This window comes from Capsicum annuum, chromosome 9, assembly GCF_002878395.1.
Source record: "Capsicum annuum cultivar UCD-10X-F1 chromosome 9, UCD10Xv1.1, whole genome shotgun sequence".
Lineage (NCBI taxonomy): Eukaryota > Viridiplantae > Streptophyta > Magnoliopsida > Solanales > Solanaceae > Capsicum > Capsicum annuum.
Genome location: NC_061119.1, coordinates 40,621,505 through 40,628,241, shown reverse-complemented (window position 1 = coordinate 40,628,241; position 6,737 = coordinate 40,621,505).

Genomic DNA, 6,737 nt, shown 5'->3' with positions numbered 1-6,737 from the left:
CCCCCCCTCCCCCTTCTAATAATTTATTTTTAAAAAAAGATTTAAAAAAAAATTTTAAAATTTTAAAAATAAAATATTTTTCTTTTTGATTCCCCCCAAACCCCCACCCCACCCTACCCCCCTAATTTTCATCTTCTTAAAAAAATTTAATTTTTATGATGCAATTAGGAAGTTTAAGCATAGGTGGACGATTTCTGTGTTAAATGAATACCCAATTTTATTCACTTTATCCATATTTTGTATGAGCTTTTAAAATGAGTTAAAATTTCATACTTTCTAATTTAAAATATAAGTGATCCAACTTAATAAATATGGGTTAATGGACTCCTTTCACGAATATGGATTAAAATTGTCACCTCTATTTTTTGTTCAAGGATGAGCGAGTTTGTCTACCCATGAGTTCATGGAGAGAGTTGCTCAACAGGAAAACTCATAATGATTGTTTAATGGGGAACTTTGGAGAACCCAAGACACTCGACATTCTCATAGAATAATTCTATTGGCCAAAAATAAAGCATAATGTGGAACGGATTTATGGATATTTCCTAGATTGCAGACAAGACAAATCCAGGACTCGGCCTCAAGGTAAGTATACTTCTCTTCCTACTCCTAGTGGTCTATGGATGGACATTTTTATGGACTTTGTGTTGGGACTTCCTAGGAATAAGAGAGGACATGATAGCATATTTGTGGTAGTGGATAGATTTTTTAGAATGACTCATTTCATTCTATGCCATAAGTGTGATGATGCATCTTTGTTTGTTATTGATGTGCTTGACTTGTATGGGGTCCTTCAAACTATTGTGAGTGGTAGGATGTCAAGTTTCTTAGTCATTTTTGGAAGAGTCTATAGGGTACATTTGGTACCAAACTTATGTTCTCAACTTTTTGTAACCCCTAAGTGGATGAACAAATCGAAGTAGTTAATCGGACTTATGGAAGCATGCTTAGGTGTATGATTAAATGAACCCCAACTTCTTGGGGAGACCGTTTACCCTTGACTGTGTTTGCATATAATTGATTTTTTCATTCTTCTACTGAAATATCTCTATTTGAAGCATGTTATGGATCTAGGCCTTTGTTTTCATTAATCACGACTCCTTTTTCTAGCCATATTATTTTGAGTTTAGATGCCAAATAAAGAGAAAGAGAGACGATGAACATCCATTCAAGGATCAAAGAGGTCACTGACAAAAATAATTCAAATTGATCACTCAGAAAAATCACGGAACAAAGGAGGTGATCCTTAATCCGTATAATTGGGTGTGGGTTCACTTTCGCAAAGAAAGGTTTTCACAAGTCCCAAAAGGAAAGGTAAGTTCAAGGGGAGATGGGACATTCAAAGTGCTCAGGCGAATCAATGATAATGCCTACATGATTAACTTGTTAAGTGAGTATAATGTTCATAATGTTTTCAACGTTAGTGATCTTTCTCCTTGTGTTAAAGGTAAACCTTTGGATTCGAGGACAAATCCTTTTTCAGGAGGGGAGGATTATACTAGCATGGATCCTTCAATATCATTCACTTGTAGTAAAGAAAAAGAGCTTCAATATCTACAAATCATGTTTGTGAGGAAAGAGGTTTTAGAGAAACTTGAAGGGCACCAAAGAAAGGAATTGAATGTATTAAAGGTCAATCGATGTAAAGAAGGGGAACAGAGGGGGTTGATTGTGCGAATAACCACTTCTTAAATTCAAAGACTTATAAAAAAGAAGAGAGCCAAACAAAGCCCTTGTTTCATTAAGTGTATATTATAAAAAACTAATTGTCCTCTTATTTCCTTAGTAAAAATAGGATATTTCCTTATTTAACATAGAGTTTTTATTTTGAATATTGACATTTTGAGAAATTGTATTTTCTTAGTAAATCCCCTTAAGGAGATTAGTGAAGTAATTAGTATAGTTGTAGGTTAATTAGTGTTGATATTGAATTTATTAGTAGACTTTTGGCTTGATTAATCGAAGAACTACCCATTTTTGGTTCTTGTTTCATTGATTGTTCAAATTAGGTTTTGTGTTTGAGTATTGAAATCAATTGGGAGGTGATAGTATCTATCACGATCCAAATGGTCATAAATGGCACCCACACTAATATTTCTGTGGGAGAACCATGTAAATCCAATCATTACCCAATCACTTAGACAATATTAAAAAGTTATTATCATAAAACCAACTTAATAACAATAATCTAGAGCTAATTATTATTAATGCGGAAGTCAAACAAACTACTTACTAAAATTTTCAAGACCCGAAAATCATCGTACAAGAACTAATAACAAAGATCATATCTAAAAAGATCTCCAAAAATAAAGTAAATAAAGAATGTTTTATTGTCCAAAGATAGACAACAATAAATACGATGACCCATGGCAGCCTGGAGATGGAGTGCTCACCCTAGGATCAATATTTGCTATCAAACTTTAGAGGTGGGGTCATACCCGAGCCTCTTGAACACTTTCTGCACTCAACAAAAGAAGAGTACAGGGTAGTATCATTGCAAACCACTATGTACTGGTAGGTATCATAGGCTAACTCAATTTAATAACATATACACAACATAAATCAAATAACAAGTAGATAGGCATCATCACACAACAATTACTAAATGAATCAATAATACAATAATAACAGATCAAATATTGCTCACAAACAAGTCACATAACCATCAAGAGTATCAACCATACTGTAAACATCCACGGACTCAATACAAATATGTACACACATGCTATGGGACTTATTTTTGTCCAAATAATCATAACCTGTAGGGAACAATCTATGTTCATGTACCATATCGGTGTGGTACCCGATCCAACATATACATATTTGTACCGGCGTTGTACCCAATCTAACATAAACATATCCGTACCGGCGTGGTACCCGATCTAACATATAAATATCCGTATCGGTGTGGTACCCGATCAAACATAAACATCTCCGTACCGGCGTGGTTCCCGATCCAACATATACATATTAGTACCGGCGTGGTACCTAATCCAACATAAACATATCCGTACCGGCGTGGTACCCGATCCAACATATAAATATCCATACTGGCGTGGTACCCGATCCAACATAAACATATCTGTACCGGCGTGGTATCCGATCAAACATAAACATATCCGTACTGGCGTGGTACCTGATCCAACATATAAATAATCGTACCGGCATTGTACCCGATCCAATATAAATATATTCGTACCGGCGTGGGACCCAATCCAACATAAACATATCCGTACCGGCATGGTACCCCATCCAATATATAATTATTCATACCAGCGTGGTACCCGATCCAACATATACAAGTATTATCAATATCAAATTTACACAAACCCCACAACATACAACACAATGTACCAAGTTTTACAAGTACACTTAAAGTCATAAGACAATTCCATCAAGTAAATTTTCAATGATCATTTAAACACGCATCAATAATTCAAACATCAACAATTTCAAGCATGTTTGAATACCAATCAACAAGTATCTAATTTAGAAGCATACATGAAATTAAGTCGAGTCTAAACTCCAATTAAACTGTAACCTTCCTCAATCAAAGAATTCAAATACAAGCTAATTTGTAAGGGTATTACCCTTCCGTAAAGCTTTCGAATATTTCAAATCAGCTCAAATATATAATTTCCATAAGAGTACGAATTTAATAACACTCATTTTATAAATTCTTACTCTAAGAATCCCACACCTAGGCTTAAAATTACAAGAATCGTGACGAATCAAAATCTAATAATCTAAAGGTGAGGACGCCATGAGGATCGGTGCGACTTTAGTACTATTTTTACATGTTTAGAAAGCTCATATTTTATGTGTATTAAATAAAAGAACGCTACATGCATGAAAAAATTCTCAAAGTCATGAATAGTAATGAAGCAGTACACTACAGGTTAGAAATTTCACTAAATCCATGTGTACTATTAACCCTTAAAAACATTTTGTTTTCATTATTTAAATTACCTAGCCATCATTACCCAATCATTAGCCTAAACTTTCTTGCAGAATTTTTTCAATTCACTAAACATATGCTAACTGTGCTATCACCATATTAATTTTTTTTACTAATTGATCACTATCCCTTCGTAGCAATTTTCATATACAACTACCGACATTATTTTAATCAAACCCATAACACCGCAGCAATTTACCACAACCACATCTTAGTTTAAGTACTCTCAATCCAAATATTTTAATATATACTATAGCAGTCAGATTCCTAGAGATCAACATAGAAAAATAAAGATTTTTAGCTTATGAAGCCCTTACCTAAAGCTTAACCCAAGATTTCTTCAAGACCACAGATGAGAAAAATAGTATCGCTAACTGTCGTGCCCACTTCCGCCAAAATTTCTAATGTTATTATTATTAAGAATGGTAAACCCTATTCACTTAAATCTATTCTTGTATTGGCAACATAAGTAAATAAAATTATGATTTTGACCCATTGATTCACTAATTAAATTAATTATCTAAAATACCCGAAACTTCTAATAAATTATCGAATTTATTCGGAATCTCAAGAAAATAAACCAAATATGTACATTGACCTAAAAGTACATTCCGGACCTATTGAAAATATTATGACACTAATCCGAGGTTGTCTTGATGAAAGATTGACCATTATCGGGTTTAACTTTCTCTACTCAATAACCCCGTTAATGACTTAAATTACTTTTGAACACCTCAAGAATTCTTACATCTCATCTCGTGAGTCATAATCCACATACACCAACTACGAGAAGGGCTAAAATAAAGAAGATGAGAAAATTTCACAAACGACCGAATGAGTAGTTATATTAGATACCAATTAAACAACTGTTCGTCCCCGAATGGGCAAACAAACGACAAGAAAGGAAACTAAAGAATTACCTGAATCGTCAAAAAGATGTGGATACTTGCTACGCATGTCTGCTTTGGTCTCCCAAGTGGCCTCCTCAATAGGAAGATTCTTCCACTGCACGTTTACAGACGCAATCTCCTTAGTCCTCAACTTACGGACAACTAAATACCTAGCCGAGCCTATGCTATCCTCACCGCCCCAAACTCGGAAGGTTCAATCAGTATACAACTATACAAGGCATATTTTTCACCCATATATATGCAACCGTCCTATACCGGCTGATAAATATAGGTACATACTGGTGATAGGCAACACACATGCAGAAATGAATGCAAAGTACACCGTCAATATCACAACTCATCATAACTGTCCTCATCAGGACCATCATCATCGTAATCAACCTCCGGCCATGCCGGATATCAACACATCATCAATAGTATCCTCTGGCCTTGCCGGGTATCGACATCATCACAACAATCATTACTGAATAACATACACTAAAATACTAAAAAAAATAGTCATATCACCGTAGAATATTTATCTAGTCAATACTTCCCAACTACTCTTTATTAGCTAACCAACACTTATTATAAAAGAATTACTAGTTTGCTAGTCATCACACAACCTCTAGTTATTAGCCTAAACATTATTCTTCACATAATCCTTATTCACAGGATAACAACTAACCACTATTTATTTAATAGTCAACATCTAACATCTAGTCAAATTTTATCACTAGACCAAAACCGCTATCTATCCACCATTCATTATTATCGACTAATCATTCTATATCTGTTAATCATTAATAGACAACACATTACTACTTGTTACCTAACCATCTTTTATTAACTGACACCATTCATTATCTAACCATCGTTTACCAATTAATCTTTGCTTAACTATTCATTGGTTAACCATTTAGCAACTATTCAAAGTTATTAACTAGTCACTTCTTATTACCAATATCTCTTATTATCTAGCATCGTTAATACACAACTCCTCATTTATCGACTAATCAATATCACAAACTTAGTCATCAATACCAATTTATTCATCAATACCAACTAATCTTCACCTATGCTAGACCCAACCTCACCACAAGTCACGCATTAACCACACTAGCTACCATGTTTCAACCAAGGAAGATTCATTAACTAATATATTAGATTCCTAGACATCACCAGTATCCAATTAATAAAATCGTAAGTAGCATACCTCATCTTCCTCCGTACCATATCGAAGAGATGTGTATAAAAATATTTATGTATTCATAAACTGTAATCATATCCTTTGCACTGATAAACACTCATTAGTTATTCAATCATTATCATAACACAACCCTTGACCCACTAATTTATCTGGAATAGTCACAATATCATAATCACGGCCATAGGCCCATATATATATCCGAAACTCATATCGATAATCATATTTATAAGTTGTAGCATATTTCTAATCATCTCAACTATAGGAGGTATCTTACATATTGGAGGCATAATATAGATAGACATATAATTGTCTATAGTATATCTTATATCGATAGGTCACATACATCATCACTATCAGGAATATCACTTCTCTGGCCAATTTGCATATATCTAAGAAGAAGTAGAATCTCTATGGGACAATCATCAAGTCTAATAGAAAATAGTATATCTATAGGTCACATAACATGGCTAGGAGAAATATCTATCTCTAAAGGTCCATTATTGCTTCTACAAGAAATATCATAACTATAACTCAAAAGCTACAACCCGGGAACAAAAATACAAGTTACCAAGTTATGAAGTTGCCTCATTCTAAGGTTTACTATCCTTATTTATGTCTAACATCCGCAACTAAGTCCACAAGACTTAACAAAAGTTTAGGCCTAAGTGGGCCAGACGAT